The 20,403-nt window shown below is 36.5% G+C and overlaps 1 protein-coding gene and 1 pseudogene across 3 annotated transcripts in view; both read right to left on the bottom strand.

The window, feature by feature from the left end:
- The window catches only part of LOC145245812 (SMAD family member 6-like), a 188,152-nt gene that overhangs the window by 95,257 nt on the left and 72,492 nt on the right, over positions 1-20,403 (bottom strand). The window lies entirely within an intron of this gene.
- Positions 15,496-15,703, bottom strand: LOC145246283 (U2 spliceosomal RNA; annotated as a pseudogene).

A 20,403-nucleotide genomic window follows, 5' to 3' on the forward strand; every position in this document is an offset into this window, starting at 1 on the left:
CGATCAAAATTCTGTCCGAATTCCCGAGTTCGACAGATACAGTCTCAAGCTCAACAAGATACACCTAAAGAAGGTCGGAGATTATATCGATCGAAACGTTGTGAAAATCACACTTAATATGAAAACATTGGTGGGGTGAATCCAACTAGTACACTTAATTGTGGTTTTACCCCAATTGGCTTCTTGTACTGGTTGAGTTATTCTTGCAATAGTGTTTATCCTGCTCAAGCTGTCTCCTTTCCTAACCTGTTCTACATCTTGGAACATGGCAACCCATGCGCACAGTCCCAAGCAAGGTCAGAGAACATGGTTACTGAATTGAAATTCTACCATCAAAAAACAGACCATTATTCGTGAACTTGAAAACTCTGCTGATGGTGGTCAAATGTCCTCCACAAAGAGCTAAGAAAGATCACGCCATAAATTAATCCTCCCCCGCCCTCTTGTGGTCGATGAGCTACATGTCCAAATAATCATGTATTTTTTCACATCATGACCAAACAAGGCGATACATGTTACTTAAAGTTTGCAGATAGTCAATTTCGAAATGAACAAGCTGAGCATGCGGGGGGTCCCCCCTCTCCCCCAAGAGTGAAAAATTAACTTTTATCATGACTAATATTTGTGCAAAATTGAAAAAAAAATTCAAGGAGAAATGGTTATCGAGAAAAGTCTAAACAAATGGACGAACAATTTTAGGGCAATTTTACCCCTAGAGGAGGCAATAGAGTTATCCCAGAAAATCCGTTCTGCCCAAAATTTACTTTCACCATGACTAATGTTTGTGCAAAATTTTTATAAATCCAAGGCGTGGTTATTGAGAAAAGTGCGAACAAATGAACAGGAGTGAATTACTAGGTCCAATCCCTTCTTTGTCGGGGGACCAATAATTCAACCGAGGCAATTGATGAGGGGAATTAACACCACAGCATTGTGAAATAGCATTTTTGGTCTGTTGGACTTCAATTTGAATACTTGCATCGCTGAATGCCCAGATGGAACAGATACATTAAATTTTGGATTTGGCCAAGCATCTCAGAAAGAGGATCTGTCGGTCAGTTCTTCAAGCATAGTTGGCATCTAAAGAATACCATATCCTACACATTTTGCTCCCGAATTGGATTGGTATTATCTTTGATCTTTATATATAAAAAAAAAAAAATCATTTATTTCTCTAAACTGGTAGGTGGGGTGGGGAGTGGGGGGGGGGCAACCTGGCTCGTGTTTTTTTTTTTTTTTTTTTTTTTTTTTTTCATACCAAGTCAAAGATACACCTCCATAGCAGTAAGTCTGACAGTTTGGGCCATTTTAGTCAGGTGGTCTTTTACTCATTCTGTTGAAATATTGTTCTGTTCAGTTCTAGAGGATTAACTCCATATTTATCTCTCCCACGACAGGAGTATAGGAGACAAGTGTCGGAAAGTGGGATTTAAAGAGCCAACGCCCTAGACAAAGAGCACTTTGGCCTACAAGAATTTTATTTTCCTTTTTTAAATTTAAAAGATCCTTGACAGCATTCACTGCTAAGGGCATGTATTCAGCAATAAACTAAGCCCTATTCAAAGGGCGAGAAGGTAAAGAATGAAATGGTGACCCTCCTAGAACTGCGCAGAACCAAAGCCATACTCTAATCAAAAAGGAAAAAGCCATCTTAATAATGACCTAGATTGTTGGCTTTGATGCTGAGAGGAAACCCCCAGCTGGAAACTCTCCTATCTCTTTAAGAGGTTAGTTTGTTAATCGCCTGAGGCGCCCCAATGCCGGCAGGGTTGCTCAGGCATTTTTTGTAGGCCAGTGTTGTACCTCTTGGATGCTCGCTTTTTACTCTTCCCACTTCAATTCCAACCAGGTTACAAGGATGCGGAGGGCAGTGAGAAGGTTGGTTAGACGGATTTAGCACTGAACTGGTCTATGATTGTTGTTCTTGTTGTTCCCGATTCTCTAACACGGTAGCCGAGTTTGGAGTGATCTCTTTTGCACAGAGAGGAGGACGGATCGAGCGCAGATTTGTTGCGGGTGTGCAGTGCACATCGGTGGTGTTACAATAATAATAGATAAGGGTAAACAAACCTCTGCTCCCCACCCCGCCCATGCTTGTCTCTGCACTCAAAGAGAGAGAGAAAGAGGGAGAAGTGGTAGAACCGTGGCAGTTGCATCAGCAACTGAAGTTGTGGAGGCTCTCATGTTATGTGATGATGGGATCCTTTTCAATGGATCACTTCTCACAGGAGGGGTTGGAAGTGGAAGGGGATGTATTCCGATAGGATAACAGTAAACAGTTAGGAGGAGGAGGGTGCGGAGGAGGAAAGGCAACAAGAAGAAATAGGTGTTAGGAAACTGAGAGAATGGGAGATACAAAAAAAAAAAAAAAAAAAAGAAAAAAAAAAGGAGGCATAGATAGGAATGGGAGATCCTAAAGAGAGAAGATGTGACAAAGATAAAGTGAGAAGGGATGAGAAGGAGGGGGGTGATAAGGGAGATCCGAAAAAAGGTAAGGAAGAACAGATGTAAGGGGGAGGGGACTGGAAGAATTCCAGGGAATTACTGCATGATGGCAAGAAACTATGAAGGGTCAAAATGTACAAAAGAAAAAAAACATTTTATATATATATATATATATATATATATATAAGAGGCTTCTTCAATCTTTGACATACTATGGATACCCACCGTAGGGGTGCCTGCACATGAAATTTTTGTGGCAGGAGGTGCACAATCTCCTACCACACGTCTCCTGAGTCGACATTGTTAAATACCAGTGGCAAGTGGAATGTATAGTCAGGACAACTGAAAACAAATGCCGAGATAAGCGGAGAGCACATACAGTGCCACAAATTCCCAAATGGTCACCCATCTGGTACTAAGCAGGTTCAACATTACTTAACTTTGGGGAGAGAACCAGTGTGTCAATGCGATTATGCTATATATATATTTGTAGTCATCGACATACAGTCCTGTTTCGTTGTATTACAACTCATCAGTGCCGCTAGATTAGCACCTCTCCGAAGCCGTGGATTTAACCTAGAACCATTGCGTTGATAGTCAGCAGTTCTACTGATCGACCCACAGGAGCAGTGCCCGTACATAACTTTGCGAAATGTCTATTTCAAACAAACATCCGTCCACCACTCTTATAGTGCTCAAACTGCTTATTTATAAACAAACAAGCATTGCATTTTTCAGCCAATTAAGTAGAGGGTGAGATTTACGACAGTGCTCTACCCAAGGGGGGGGGCTTAAAATATATTTGCAGTAAATGACCTTGAAGCAACCAAATCTAATAATTTAAATAGAAAGACATATTTCCCAGATGGCAGTATGGTGAGAACTTGAATGCAGACTAGACACTATCCTCGAATGTCTAACGTCTCTCTGGACAAGGGTTTTTCAGGACAGTCTATCATAAGGATACGTCACCCTAGAAATAAACCCGACTAAATCATAATAGTCGCTGTTCAAAATAAAATTCTTTTGGTACGGCTACCTTACAGTAGCTTATACGAGGATTAATGCACTTCTTCAAAAGATGTTGCCTATAGTAACAGCACAAAGGAGGATGCTCCACCAGACTAGATAAATTCTTGTCCTAGAAGCCGAACAATACCAAGAGATCACAAGAAAGAAATACTAGAACAATGTCAATTCAAGAGAGAATAAGTGGAGCATGCATGGTCCCCCGTGAGTCAACAGTGGACGAGGCATTAAAAAAAATGACTAAGTTCAGCATTGGCCCCCTCCTCATTCATTTAGCCCCAAAAGTCTGCAGGGGATGTCAAATCCTGGTAAAAATGAACAAACTGTGCAGTTTTAGGCCTTAACATATGTAAATTTGAGTTCATGCAAAAAAAAGAAATGGCTAAGTCCATCATTCTCCCCCTCCTCACCCCCATTTAGCCCCAAAAGTGCTCAAGGCCTTAACATTTAAATTGTAGTTCAGCACCATGCAACACTGCTAAATAGACATACATAAAATTTGGGACAAATAGTAAAAATAGTCCCAGAAATGGAGTGTTTTTATTAGGCCTAAAAGAACCCCTGGGGCACACCCAAGAGTTATCGCGAAATATAAGCAAACAAAATTATATAGAAATTAGTTACATTTCAAAAAGTTTTATAAAAATCCAAGGTAACAATTTTTTTTTTTTTTTTAATAAGCACAAAAGTGTCAATTTTAGCCATTTTAACCTGAAAGACACCCCGGGGGGGGGGGGGATTTTCCCCCGGAAAACCAGTTTTGTTACTTTTTTTTTTTTCTTTTTTTTTTAACTCATCTCATGTTTAATGTTTGTGCAAAATTTCAAAAAATTCCAAGGCGTAGTTATTGAGAAAAGTGTGAGAGGTAAAGGAGAATACTCTTATTTGGATTTTTCAAACTACAGTTCTCATCTTTAGTGTAATTTTTAACGTTTCGGCTGATGCAACCTACGACCTTCTTCAGATGTATCTTGTTGAACTTGGTAATGTTTCTGTCAAACTTGCAAGGACGGATGGCACAGTGGTTAGAGTACTTGAAAAAATCAATTGTAAAAGTGATATTCTCCTGAAGGTTGAAGGTTCAATTCTCAGTATGGGCGATCGAAAAACACAGTTGCGAATTACTGTTCGAGCAGAAGTAGGTTCATTCCATAGTCTGATTTTGCCACGGTTTGCTTGATCTGAGTTAGTTAATAGATATTTTTGTGTATGCCACAGTTGCTCAAGTGGCAGTATACTCGCCTCACAGGCAAGATTTCTAAATCCTGACTTCGGATATGCCTAACTGATGAGCCCGAACTCTAGTCTTGAACTCCCGGTTTGTTTGCTGTTATGGCTCTTGCGAGCTACAACATTGTTTGACTGGAGATTATATATTATTCAGAATAATGAAATACAATAAATCTACTGGTGTGCAAATCCAGTGATTATCTGTCTACCAAAATATTATTGGATGTAATATTTTACATAAGACTATCCCAGCTAAATAAAATTGCTCAATATACTAGATACAGCAAATAAATCATAATTTAGGAATTTAAAATTTGTGATTTAACTTTTTCAAATATAGAAATGTTATTGTATGCAAGAAAGAATACAGTAATTTTACTATACTGTATTCTTTGTCTTGCATACAATAAAATTTCTATATTTGAAATTTATTTAACTTCTTCAAATCACAAATTTGAAATTCTTAAATTATGAGATATATATATAGATAGATAGATATGTGTGTGTATGCGCATGCATATAGTCTGTGTGTTTCACCGTAAAGTGATGTAAATTGGTGAAGTAGTTTTATTTTTAAATAAGAAAATCATTTTAAAGCGATTAATAGGAATTCGTAGGCATTACAACAAATCTAGCAAGTATGAATTATAATAGAGTTATCTGCCCCCCTTTTTTTAAGATTGTTGTTTTTGTTTTTTTTTTTAATGGCAGGCATCACTATCAATCCTACGATACTTATAAAATCTGTTTCCTTATTTTAAAATACTACTACTAGGTCAATTTAGGTGACTTTTGGAATATGATATTTTCATTTTGTCACGGGTACGTACATTATACAGATTTTTCTTTAGAGCGTGGATTCTGGACAAGAGCAATAAAAAAAAATTAGCAGATTTTATTAAGTTATATATATATATATATATATATATATAACTCTTTATTATTGAAACAAAGAACTAGCAACAAGAGGAGACCACCAGGCTGAGCTTAGAAATAATAACAGTAGTAGTGCGGTGGCTAAACGTAGTAGGGCCGTTATAGTAAGACAAAAAGAGAGAAATTACGGTCGTTGTAGCAGTAGGAGTAAAAGCAGAATGGAGCAGGTGGGAGGAAGGGATGATTGGGGGGGGGTATGAAATGGGGCGGGGAGGGAGAGTGGGTGGGATAGAGGAAGGCCAGATTGTTTAATCAATTGTGGCGTCGGTCGGGCGTCGGCAAATAGTGCGCCAGGGTGCACACGGCTATGGTCGGCTCCAGTTGTAAGTCTGGGACATAAGTGTTGGTGGAAAGAGGAGGGGTGGAGAGAGAGAGGGAAGGAAAAAGGAGGGAGAAAGACAAGAAAAAAAAAAAGACATGACCGACTGGCTCGAATAAGACTAGCTATCTCTCTCTTACTTTCTCTTTGTTTATAATAAGGTGAGAAGGCCCTCCTCACACAAACATTCCACTGAGGGTACAGTATATTTTAGCACGTACGCCACATACAGTTGTTGTCTATGTTAAAAATGCAAACAAGCATATTGTATTAACTAACGAAGAAAAAATAGCAAACAAAAAAGGTGCTTGTCCAGTACAGTGGATTTTGAAACAAACGCATTTCGGGTGAAACCATTATTACAACGTGTCGTGCTGAAATTAGTATGAATTCCAAAAAGGTAAATATGAAGAATTACTCCACCCTCGAAAATTCCTTGAAAATTACCACTCTTCGAGGTTTTCGGGGTTGCTGAAAACGAAAATAACGTTTAAAATTACGGCAAACGAGTAGTTTCCAAGATATGAAAAAAAAATGTTAGTTTTCAAAAATGGGGGATTACTTTTCTATATCGTAAAATGAGCACCCACTTTGTGGGCACGATTTTTTTCCGGGATGGGGGGGGGTTATTTCTTTCGGAAAATTCTTTAAAATTACCACTAACATTTAAAATTCCAAGAAACAAGTAGTTTCCAAGATGTGAAGAAATGCATTCACTTTATGTCCCCCCTTTTTCTTTTGAGAGGAGGGACTGCCGGTTTGTTTTTCGTTCTTTTTTTTGGAGGAGTGATATTCAATTATAGAACTTGTATAGTTTTTTAATAGGTGCTTATGCAGTAGCAGTATCAGAATTTTTGTAGGAATTTTTGACACCCCTAACACGAAACTGCGAATACAATATAAAAATCTCGTAATTTCTCTGTTAAAAGTGGGTTATTTATTTTCTTTATGGATTATACTTCCAAAATAAACTATTACAGTTGTTTTAAAAGTAATAAAAATATTTTTATTTTTTTTTTAAACAGTAATGAATTTTCCGAACTCAATATTTTTAAATTTTTAAACTCAATATTTTTAAATTTTAAAATTTTAAAAATCTATCAAAATTTTTCTATTGATTCTATTTTTACGATATTTTCAGGGTCAATGTGAAATTTTATGTTCTTTCCAATAAACCGAATATAATATTTTAGACAAACGTTTTTTTTTTTTTATTCACGGTTCCCCCCCCCCAGTGTCTATTACAAAGAAAATACTTAATTTAGTCTCGGATAAGTACATAATTATTTACTCACAAATTGAAGAGAAAAGGTCAATACATAATATATTCAAATTTAAAAAAAAACGGACATCGTGTTCTTGTAGAATTTTACCTGTAAAGTTTGAAGTTTAAAACCTTTTTTTAAACCACGTTATTTGTTTTTTCTTTTTTCTTTTTTTTTTTTTAATGGAACCTTGGTCCTTGCTCCTTTAATTGAAAAAAAAATTAGGGCTTGAATTACATTTTTCGAGGAGTTATAAGCTTGGAAAGACAGGGGGTCGAATAATTCACGCCTCCAATTTTGTAAATGTCTAAAAATAATTAATTTCGACTCGGATAAGTACATAATTATTTACTCACAAATTGAAGAGAAAAGGTCAATACATAATATATTCAAATTTAAAAAAAAACGGACATCGTGTTCTCGTCGAATTTTACCTGTAAAGTCCGAAGTTTAAAACCTTTTTAAAAAAAAAACACGTTTTTTTTTTTTTTTTTTTTTTTTTTTTTTTTTTTAATGAAATCTTGGTCCTTGCTCCTTTAATTGAAAAAAAAAATTAGGGCTTGAATTGCATTTTTCGAGGAGTTATAAGCTTGGAAAGATGGGGTGGAATTATTCGCTATTTTCACAAAAAATTCTGATACTGCTACTTATGCAGTTTAATTAACCGATTTAACGTAAGTAACGCGCCGACATTAACTAAACAGAAGAACAGTTTAATATTTTACAAAAATTCTGTTTACATTTTTTGGTGGAGAGGGGGGGTGTTGTGAGTTTTTTTAACAGGTGCTTTTAGGCAGTTTAATGTTAATTAAACTGCCTAAGCACCTGTTAAAAAAAACTATACAAGTTCTATAATTGAATATCCCCCGCCAAAAAAAGAACGAAAAACAAACCGGTTGTCCCCCCCCCCTCAAAAAAAAAAAAAAAAAAAAAGAGGAGGGGGTGACCATAAAGTGAGTGCATTTCTTCATATTTTGGAAACTACTTGTTTCCTGGAATTTAAAAAGTTAGTGGTAATTTTAAACGATTTTCCGAGGATTGAAAGAAAGTCCTCCCTTCCTCAAAAAAAAAAAAAAGTTATTATAGAAAAATGATCCCCCAATTTTTTAAACCATACATTTCTTCATATCTTAGAAAATACTAATTTGCCGTAACTTTAAACGTTATTTTGGTTTTCAGCGACCCCGAAAACCTCTAACGGTGGTAATTTTCAAGGAATTTTCGAGGGTGGAGTAATCCTTCATATTTACCTCCAAAAATTACGAAAAACGATTAAATAGAAAATGCGCTAGATTTATTTTTTAAGGGGGGGGGGATATCGCAAAGATTAACGGTTCGACATTTTCTATTTTTCCAATGGTGAATTTCCAGGAAAACAAGGGATATAATGTCTGTCCTACACATTAAAACAGACACTAAAATTCTACAATTCGATAAATTCTATTTCTACTCGTAATTATTTTTCAACTGGATCATTTTTCTTAATGAATACTAATTCCAACATGACACGTAAGTACGTTGTAATAATGTTTTCACCTAAAAGGAGTGTCTCAAAATACATTATTCTCAATATTCTCCCAAACAAATATTACAAGATTAAAACGTGTTTTTCTGACTTGATATGTACAAAGAAAAAATATATATTTATACCGTAGCCCCCACTCCTTTTCAATACACGAATTTTCACCCACGATCTTTCTTTCAACTGCTGGTGTTCCGGTGTTGGAATCGATGAAGATGATTTAGGGAAAAATCGACGAAAATAGAGTTGGTTTAAATTAGCGCCAGCCATATTCGTCGGAACAGATTACCAAACCTTTAGCGACTTCTCGTTGAATAATTAATTGGCTGAATTGTCGCCTGCCCTCTTTGAACGTTAGGGTTGGAGTTAGGGTTTACAAGTGTTCGGTAACCACGCCAAGTCGAAGTGTTCTCCTTACTCTACTACAGTGTTGACTGCAATAGAAAAGGTACAAATCGCATAAAGTGCAGCTATCGCACACAAGCAGATTCATGATAGATCGATAAGTTAACGTGAAACACTTTAAATAGCAATACCCCGATTATATATAATTATAACTCAGACACGTGTCTCGTCTTCAGTCATTGAATAAATATCTGGCACTTGTTGTGCACTAGTGCGGAGATACAACTATTTTTGCATTTCAGTTGGGATATTTGGAGAGTGCATAGCAGGGGTAGACAATTTCAGGTTCGAATCGATAACCTAACAATAAATGCATGTTTTTTTTTTTTTTTTTTTTTTTTTTAGTTTTTTATGCTTTTTTTTTTTATTTATAGGAAAATTATAGCACTTACACATTTATTGAATTAAAATAAATATATAAAAAAAATTATAGACACAAAATAGAGTTTTCTGCCCCTGATGTATGATTGTCCCTCCAAATATCCCAACTGAAAAAACAAAAAAAGTTGTACGAATGCACAAAGGCCAAATATTTTGGGTAACTTGTGCATTTTAGTTTTCATATTTCTTGTTCATTTTTAAAAAATTCCACTAGGAACAAGGAAGAAAATTCAAGTTTTTCAAAGAATTTCTTCGAAAATGTTAAGTTTCGCGTAACGTTTTCATACCAAAAGCAAAACCAATACACTGTTTTATTGTTTTAATCCAATTATCTGAATTTTTATTAAACTGAATTTTCGAAAACAAAACTCTGACAGCAACGACTTTTTTCTTCAATCTTAATTCTGTTAGAGAAGGAGCCAGTAAAATCGAAGTTTATTAATTTATTTATTTTTAAATAGAAAGTTTTTTTAAAAAGGGTAGCTCTAGAAAAAAAAAAAATAGAAATCGCATTGTAAAGATGGCCACTGAGTTTCGGATATGGGTGTAAAATGGCATGTTTCGTCCTCCTGTAAGGGGGGGGGGTATGGGGTAAAACAAAGAACAAAAAACAGATTTTTTTAATTATAGCTTTAGCGTGACGTCACATCTAGTTTATTGGAATTAATAGGCCCATTAACTTATGGTGCCAACGAAAAAGTTATTTTGCTAAGGTAATGTTTTAAGCTCTATTTTATGCAAATAGTATAGTTTAAATAGGTCAGTTGACAGAACCTTAGACTGAAGATTGGAAGTTTTTTTTTTTTGTTTCAATTTCAGACTATGGTATCTTTTTTTGTTGCTGCTAGAAATTATTTACTATTAATGACATTTTCTATTTCTAAAAGTTGTTAAAATCTGATATTCTGAAATGAGACAAATTCGGCCATGTATTACATTAAACAACAACAAAAAATGTGACCGACGGAAGGACAATAATTACAATTTACATGCGATAGATACTTTACTTGTTCATTAATTAATATTTATAGAAAATTTCATAAAGATATGACAAATCCGTTTTTATCGGGCGGGATGGGGGGGGGCGTTAAAACAAACAAATTTCACTTTCGTTGTTTATCCTTAATTTGGAATAGAGAGAGCGAGGTAAATAACAGTGAAAACAATTTGATAATAGGTCAGATAAATACACAATAATGGTCACTAAAAGGTTTACAAGTGCCCACTTCCTTTATACTTACGTAAGTACCGTCGATGTGTGGAAGGTGGTGACACTAAGGGTAGTTAGGCGACTTCTGTCGGAATGGGTGACGACCCCCCCCCCTATTTTTGCTTACAAACTCATCAAAACACAAGTGAAATGATATCACCGATCATTTGACGTAAATAGTTTTTTTTTTTTTTTCTTTTAAACAAATGACCCAGAGAGGCTCCTGGCACAAAAACGGTTGACACAAAATTAGGAAAAAAAAAAAAAAAAAAAAATGATTGGGGGGGGGGGGTAGCCGCGTCTAATTACAGAGAGTGAACTGAACTACTACGTATTTACTCAATAACACTTGCACGTCACGCCTATCCTTGCGCTCCAATTGCTGTGACGTCGCAGGAACAAACAAAAGCTATAAAAGTGAAATTGTCTGCGTGTACATTTCCCCCTATCAAAGTACTCTGTCAATTTTCGGTCTACAGACTCGAGATTAGACATAACTGGTATTGAGATTTGGGAAAATCTTTCTAATCGGGTTTCGGCCAGAAATTTGGCTGTGAAGAGGTAAAAGTTCAACGATATGACCTTGAAAACTCTACCAAATCCTCCGCCAATTTTGAGTCGAACCACTAGAAATTTGAAATGTAGGTTACTTAGACATGGATCAAACTTTAATTTGATTTAAGACAAACAATAAATGTTAAGGGGTCAAAATTGGGGTCAAAGTTTTTTAAAAAATTGACCGCTGCGGTCTACCAAATTACTCAGCCAATTTCTGGTTTAAACATTTGAAATTTTATATAAAGGGTATTCAGAAATAGGGAAAACCTTTTAATCGGTTTTGGTCGAAAATTTGAGCTGTCAAGGGGGTCACAGTTCAAAAGATTTGACTTTTGCGGTCTCTAGCAATCTATTCAGCCAATTTTTGGTTTAAACATTTGAAAATTTTCATAAAAGGTATTCAGACATGCAGCAAGCATTTTAATCAGTTTGGGGAGGGGGTCGAAAATTTCGCTGCCAAAAGGTCAAAGTTGAAAGAGTTGACCTTTGCAGATTCTACCAAATTCCTCTGCCAATTTTGGGTCTAAACACTTGAAATTTTAGATGTAGGTAACTTGGACACGTGTCAAACTTTTTGTTTTGATTTGAGATCAAAATAAATGTTAAGTGGTTAAAATGGAGGTCAAAGTTAAAAAAAAAAGATACCTTAGCGATCTCTACCAAATTACTCAGACAATTTTTGGTCCAAACATTTGAAATTTACATAAAGGGTATTCACACGTAGGGCAAGTTATGAACAGTACATAGGGCCCGAGCAAAGCCGGGCTGAACTGCTAAGTAAGTAAAAACAAAAATCAGACTCGGCAGTTTTTTTTTTTTTTTTTTTTTTTTGCAAATGAAATGGATTTATTCGTGGTTTTTCAAAACAACGCATATCATTACATTTCCAAAGTCTCTTCGCACAAACGTCTGCTTTTCTTAAAAGTCTAACCCCACACCGACTTTCACACGTCCATCTTGCCTGGTCTACACTTTCCTGTTTTCAACAACAAGCTGTCCTTTTTCCTTTTCTTGTGACGCAAGCTCGCGCACTTGCTAATTTGCATACATGCTTTAATGGCTGCTGCTGCTAATATTTTCGCTAGCCAGCTATTTTTCGGCTGCTGCTGATATTTTTATACACGCTGTTGCATCGCAGGAGAATGCTGGGAAAAGACCTTATATCTTTAAATAACGCTGACGTTCGTCAGAAACGTTGAGACCCCTATATGGGAAAAAAATTTTATTACTTATGGGGAACAGTTAATGAGAAGCATTTAACACTGGATTTGAAGAAGGTCATTTTGTAGTGTGCTGGGAAGCAGTCACAGTTACGCGTTCCACAGACAAGAAATTCGTAAGGAACTTTGATCATGAAAATTCCAGTTGACGCTAGGCACATGGAGCAAGGAAAAAAAAGTCTTTGCAGAGGTGATAGCTAGACAATTTCTTGCTGTGCAGGAGGGGGGGGACAGATTGGAGCTCAGTCAAGCACCAATCATGGAAATAACAATAAAGTAAAGGTAAAATACCAAGTTAAGAAACTAGCGCGGTCTATCCTTCTCTTGAGGGTAGATGGGATTCTCTTAAGCTATGGTAGGCACCCCATCTAGTGATGGCGTCACAATAAAAAAAATACCTTTGATAGTCCTGGGGAAGCATCAAGTATTGAGCTACCAACAAGGTTTGAATTACACTAAAACTAGTGTAGTGAGTACAATTTCGGCTGTGGCCGCGCTTGATTGATCGAGAGAGACTCAACATTTCTTCTATTAGAGAGAGACCATAGGAAATAAAGGTAATTTCACCACCAGATTACTAAGTCGACTTTGTCAAAAGAAAAGAGAATTCTAAGAGTGGAACCTCCCCAGGTTGAATCCTCGACTTGAATTTTGGTGCAAGTCGAGGATTCAACTTAGAAAAAAATAAAAAATAAAAGTAAAAATCATTATGATGTACGTACCTGTTACGGAACGAAGAGTGGTTCCTAACAAACTAATCTTATCACCGTATAAAAAAAAGGGGGGGGGTATTTTATATACTGAAAAGTCACCGTTTATAAAGACATGCAACTCAAGGATAAGGGGCCAACTTAAAGATCGCGGTCATAAATGACTGACGAGAAAAATACCTGTTTGGGCATCACAAAGTAATTTTATGTTGTTTCCGTTATAAATTACGAAATGAGAAATCATTTCTATTAAAATTCGTTAAGTATTATGCATCCAAAATTGAGAAAAATCATTATACTAACCCTCACTAAGGTTTAGGTTAAGTTTAGTTTGTTAGAAGCCACTCAGCCATGCACAAAAAATCATGTTCCACAAAACGCCACCATTTAAATCACCCCCTCCCCTTTCTCAACTTACTAACCCCAAGTTTAGGGTTAATGGGTACATCACATATTCCAATGTAAAAACAAAAAAAAATCGATAGACCACATTTGATAGTGCACCTCAATTTTTTAGCTATTCGTTATTTCAATCCTCTCATAATATTCATCTTCATTCAATTGGCAATTTATTAATCTTTTCTTAATCCTTATCTTCAGCTATCTTTTTGACTCAAGTGAAAGTGGAAATCTCCGTCCAGTTTCAAAAAAACTGGAGAGCCCCTGTAAGAGTAGTTGCGTGTTTAATTATGAGGCAAGGGTTGCGCAATCCCAACCACATCTCTCTTGACTCGGCAAGGAGAAGCGTTAGACGACTGGAAACAATGCAGAGATAAGCGGAGATTCCCAAATGGTCAGCCATTTTAGTACTGATCAGGCTCAGCGTTGCTAAACTTCAGTGATCTAACGAGAACCGGTGTGTCAACGTGATTATGCTTTATATTGTCTTAACAAGTAAATGCGCATAAGGAACAAGAGGAAGAGGGAGGGCTGCCTAGCATCAATATCGTACGCAGAGAAAGGAAAGATCAGCAAACTAGGATTTTTTCTATTTAGCTTTCTGTTTAATTTTATACTACTGTATTTTTATTTCAATATTCAATTAACAGTTAATAACAGAAATATTTTGGATTTTACTATACAGATTATTGGCCATATAACGTAGGACAGAACAAGTAACCATTTTTTTTTTCTTTGAAAAATGGACTCCATTTAAAACATGTTTCAGAAGTACGAGTATCTTAGATTTTTTTTGTACTTAGGCATAGAATACGGACCGTGGTGAAATAACGACGATATTTAGAAACCTGTTCTTAACACGGGGAGTTTCTTTTCTTTTTCTTTTTTTTTTGTTCTTTTTAAAACTATTTTGTACATTTACCTAGCAATTTAATAAACAAATAACCGTAAACACTGAATTTAACTTGAAAATACTATACAAAAAAAAAAAAAAAAAAAAAAAAAAAAAAAAAATCAGGATTTGTATTTCGCATAAATTCCGATTTATTTCTTATCGGATTGCGATTTTGTACTTAGGGTTAGTGGTGTTGGTGTGATTAATGAAGGACAGTTCTATTTTTAATAAACCAAGTGTCCGTGTTTATGTGAGGTTGAATTTCTGTAATGATAATTTTCTCGAATAAAATAAAAATCACCCTAAAAACGAAGCGGTCTCTATTCCTAAGTTCTGCTTAAGGGATTTATAATTTGGAAAGAAAATAGCTGCTTCTAAATCGATACGATAATACTCCAGAAGAAATAAGAGGCAGCAGGGAAATGGATAGGATTAGGGAGAGGTGTGGTGTGTGTGGGGGGGGGGGGGGTCAGTGCTGATTTAAACGGACATAAATATTTCGCACCGGTAAACCAAGTTTAAACTAAGCCACATTTAATTCATCAGGAGGAGTATTCGAAAATGTTATCTTCAGTTAGGCATCTAAAAGCTTCGCAAGACGCAGCGAATATCAACAAGTACGGTTTTGTGTGTGCGAATGGCAGTTGAGAATTGGGTCAAGTGATAACTGGATTGGCTGGTAATCGTGGTGGTGGAGGGGAAGGGTATTGACACAAACATTCAGATAGTTTTACACGGAGAAAGAATGTAACATTTAACCCCCATTTTTACTGAAGAAGTTCACAGGGGGAGATAACCAATTCCCTATCTGCAAACATGAACGTGAATTCGCATCTTCGACGTAACTTCTACATAAAGGCACACACATATACACAGATCATTTTACTCTAATCTCAGAAATCAAGGAGCCCTTTCTTGGAGGGTTAACATTTAATCTCTATACGAGGTAAATAGATATTCGAGTGTTCACCTAACGTTGAATTTCTATTTATAATGTCTCCCCACAAAGGTAGAGTTAGACACTAGGGTCGTTTTTTAACGCGGAGAAAGGAACAAATATAAAAATTCTCTCAGTCGTCAAGGATTTCCCCTCCTATGACTGAAAGCAAAAAAAAAATTGAAGTGTAGCATCCGAACAGATACTACACTTTGATCTTGGCCCGAAGGCCAAGAAGTCTTGCATGTTGAGTTAGTAAAAAAAAAAAAAAAAAAAAAAAACACTAATTTTTTCCCCCTTACATGTGCATACATGTTTCAGTGGAGTCCCAATTCAAAGAGACCCACCTCTTCAAACCAAGAAAGACAACGTTATTGGTCCGACGAGGTGGGTCTCTTTCTATTGGGCCTCCACTGAAACAGGTATGCACATATGTAACAAATGTTTGTATAATAAAACTATCTACCTGTTGTGTCTTGCATTGTGTACTCTTTAATAATCACGTTGGTTTCATTGGATAGGAAACCAATGCATATAATAATATAATTATAAATAATTATTCTTCATACCTACAGACACTAGTGTTTCATGCTTTTGCAATCATCAGTGTAGGAGGTGACAATTCCTACATGACAAGAGATTCTAACCCAACATGAAGACCTCTGAGCCATTAAACAATTGACATGCGAATGGAGGGAATTAACTTATTATGGCAAGACCCCGGGACACCATATTCGGGCATATACAGTCAAGAGTGTTCAAACGAGCAGAAATCGTGAACATTGCCCACATTCACACACAAGTTAAGCAACAAGTTGCTATTGATACAAATCTGATTGAATGCGCAAAATCACTGAAAAACGTCAACCTTGTAAAATAATTCATTGTCGGATACAATTTTATTAGACTGAAATTAAATAGAACTACATTTTTTGTTAGTTTTAAGAACATAGGCCAAGTTTCTACAAAGAAAATGGAAAATCGTCAACATTAGCGATGGGACGACTTCAAAATTTTTCCTAATTCAATACAACTAGCCTGAGTACCTGGCGTTGCGCGGGTGTTTGGAGAGGTGTGTTGAGAAAAAAAAAAAAAAAAAAGTGACGCTTTAGCTGTTGCGACCATTGCCAAAGCGAAAATGACATCGGTTTGAATTAAGCTTAGTCAACTGAAAAGAGGCGATGACTTGTGAAAATATCAACGAAAAAAGCGACCCCTCCCTGTAAAAAAGGGTCCAGTTGTGGGTGAAGGAATTAATGTTTTTGGCCAATTTTTCGATATTTGTCGTCCGAAGGGTAGAGCTTCAAAATGATACCAATCTCGTGAAAATCCGTTGCCTCCGTCGAAAGTTTTAGGCAGACATACAAACATACACAAACTAACAGACAGGTGAGATTATAATAGAAGATTACATATTCTAATTTGCTCCAAATCTTTTTTTTTTTTTTTCGGATTATTATTAACGCATGTAAAATATGCATATATTATCACAAACGTAAAACTACATGCAGGGGTGGGGTGGGGTGATCCATGGATTTAGTTTCGTTGATAGCGTGAAATCATTAAATATCTGTTTAATTATTATGGAAAATTTACTTTTTGTGAAAAAAAGATTTGAAAGAATTGTTTTTGGAATCGTAAATTAAGCACATTTTTTCCCCCTAGTTGCAATACAGACAAACTGATTCCTCAAAAAGTTACGCCTTTCTTGATTTCGATTAATCGTCGTCCCAATACGAAACATCAAATTCAGCTTAACGTTTTATATGCTGGCATTTGTTGGATGGCTTTTAGAAATGGATTTCCAAACTACCTTTTTTTTCCTGGTGGGTTATTTTTTTTAATCAATTTCTACCAAGTCCATTTTTATCATTTCCTGTTTTTCTTAACCTTTATTAATGAAACAAGTACTAGCTCAACTTTGCTGCATCAACTAACTCCAACTCATTTTTTTCAACATGGCCAAACCATCGAAGTCCCTGGTTCAGTGTCAAATATTTAGCTTGTAATCTGTATGCTATGTGGAACGGACAGGCTCTTTATTAAACAACTAGAAGACCACCCGGCGTTGCCCGGCCATAAAATATGCATAAATATTAAATTTTAATTCATGCAGATTTAGTATTTATCATTATAGAGCCAATAGACTATTGATTTTTATATTGTACCCAATAGATAGTAATGATTTCATGACATGCAATCAGTAAGAATTGAAGCAAAAACAGATGTCGGCAGCTTTATCTGTAACCACTATATCTATACGCATAGAAAACCTTGCAGATTGTGTTTTATGGGATATCAACCCTTTTCAGGTTATTTAATGCAGAATCCAGTGATTTTGAATAACAAATTTTTAATAGATTTATTATTTTTTTTTTTTTTAAGTCGGTTTCTATTTAACCCATTGTTGAGACCCTAACAGATACTACCACTCTGAGTACGAGTAGACATGGGAGCAATGGCAAAGGATGGCTGCCCACTCCCCAAAGCCTGCAAGCTGAGGCCTCACCAATGGATATAGTTTAAGATCATATCCAGGACCAAAACCTTGCAGAATACCCTCTATTAGACAGTCATACACCCGATTCAAAATCTTGTACCACTATTTTAGCCTTACACATCAGATTTCAAACTTTGGACCTTTATTTGACTGGCAACCATACACCCAATTCACAACCACTATTCTATGCAACGATTTGGGTCACTACTTTGGTCCCTCAGCACTGAACTCATAAGGCCCTTTTTAAGAATGGGGCATAGCTCAGTTTAGTTTGGTTTGAGAAAAACCATCTTACTCAGCAATACTCTCTCCCCAAGGAAAGGTTATTTATTTCCGGTCGTTTTAAAGTCTCCTAATTGTCGGCTAACTCTTTATCTTTAGAGTTTGTCAATATGTGGAAATAATTTTCCGGAAAAAAAAAAAAAATTCTGTCACATCTTACTACTACGTGAAAAGCCAGCCACATGATAGTTTGTTTCCTGTCCCTTTGTTTGTCATACAATACCCCAGAGCTACCTCCTCCTTTGAAGGGGCACTATAGTAAACATTGGTTGTCATAACACCATCCTCTCAGAAATTACCTCCTTGAAGATGAGATTGGATAAATGGGTAGTGTAATAACATTTTCATTGGTGGTTGGCATTAAACGGAAAAGATTCAAAACAGACGGGGGGATATATATATATATATATATATATATATATATATATATATATATATATATACGAGTGTGTGCGAAATTGTATTAATTATAACTTTTTTCCTTTTCTTGTTAGACAGTTGGCCTCCACTATCTACTTTGCCCAAAGGCCGAAACTTTTTAGTGTAAAATAATGAAAAACAGACTGCCTGTATATATATATATATATATATATATATATATATATATATAAGTAAATTAGAAATTAGAAGCAAGGCGGGAAGAGGGGCGTATGAGTTAAACATGGTTTGTAGTGTGTGTGTGTGTGTGTGTGTGTGTGAACACTGGTTGTGCTGCGAGAACAAACTTCTTGGATAATTGCTTTTTTTAGAATAACTCATATTTAAACAACCACTTTATGATTTCTTTTATTTCGAGTAAAACAAAGCACACACACAAGAATTTGACGAGTTGAGTAAAAGTTAAAAGTTTAAGTATGAAACGGTAAGGAAACAGATATAGGTAGATAATTGAAGTGATAGATATATAGTTTGGTAAGTATGTGCATAGGTATAGACCAGTAAATAACACAAAGGGAGAAAGCTATACAGACAAGAGAGGAAAGAGGGGAGGAGAGGAGATGGGAGGAAGGGAGGGGGGTAAGGAGACGGAAGGGAGGGGGGTAAGGAGACGGAAGGGAGGGGGGTAAGGAGACGGAAGGGAGGGGGGGTAAGGAGACAGAAGGGAGGGGGGTAAGGAGACAGAAGGGAGGGGGTAAGGAGACAGAAGGGAGGGGGTAAGGAGACAGAAGGGAGGGGGTAAGGAGACAGAAGGGAGGGGGGTAAGGAGACAGAAGGGAGGGGGGTAAGGAGACAGAAGGGAGGGGGGTAAGGAGACAGAAGGGAGGGGGGGTAAGGAGACAGAAGGGAGGAAGGAAAGAAAGGGAGACAGAAGGGAGGAAGGAAAGAAAGGGAGACAGAAGGGAGGAAGGAAAGAAAGGGAGACAGAAGGGAGGAAGGAAAGAAACAATTTATGAAAGAGAAAGAGCGATACAATTAGATAGCATAAAGGAATAAGAATAGAAAGCAGAAAAAAATGGAAGATAAGAGAAAGAGAGAGGGGGTGAGAAAGAGGAGAAAGCGAGCGGTTATGAGCGAAAAGAAAAGACATTGAAAGCAATCAATCCAGGAGCGAGACTTGGAGTCTCCAGCGACCGCCAACAAATATTTCTTCTTCGCCTAGCCGGCTCGCAGTTGTTTTTCAAAGCAGTCGTCGGCCTTTACCCGTCCGCTCACATGCAGCGGTGAAAAAGACGGGGCACGGTCGAGAGTTAGGTGGTTAGTTTTAGGGAGGGGTTGAAAAACAAAAAAACACTACCAACACACATTACACTTAGTACCCCACCCTCAACTGCCGCAAGTTCTTGAAAATAAATAAAATGTTCGCGTATTTCCTTTCCGTCTTACGCGCTCACGTAGTACCGAAGTCTAAGTACCCAGCTTCATTTCGACATACTATCAATCCGTCCTAATCTTTTTTTCACTTGCCTTCTTTGTCCCAACAGATAAAACGTATAGGAAAAAACAAAATGTATTTTAAAAACTTAGAATTAAAAAAATAAAATAAAATAAAATAAGGGACGAGAAGGCGGTGATCGCTGGATAATTCTATAAAAGACAATATATTTTATCTATATTTATTTATGCGTCCACGTTTACTTACCTCTCCGCGAGAGCTAAATTAGACACCAACTATTGGAGAGGGGGGGGGTAAGTTGCTCCTGCATTTATCGACCCGCGATT

This window comes from Euprymna scolopes, chromosome 23 (genome assembly GCF_053919585.1).
Source record: "Euprymna scolopes isolate OS-2025 chromosome 23, ASM5391958v1, whole genome shotgun sequence".
NCBI lineage: Eukaryota > Metazoa > Mollusca > Cephalopoda > Sepiida > Sepiolidae > Euprymna > Euprymna scolopes.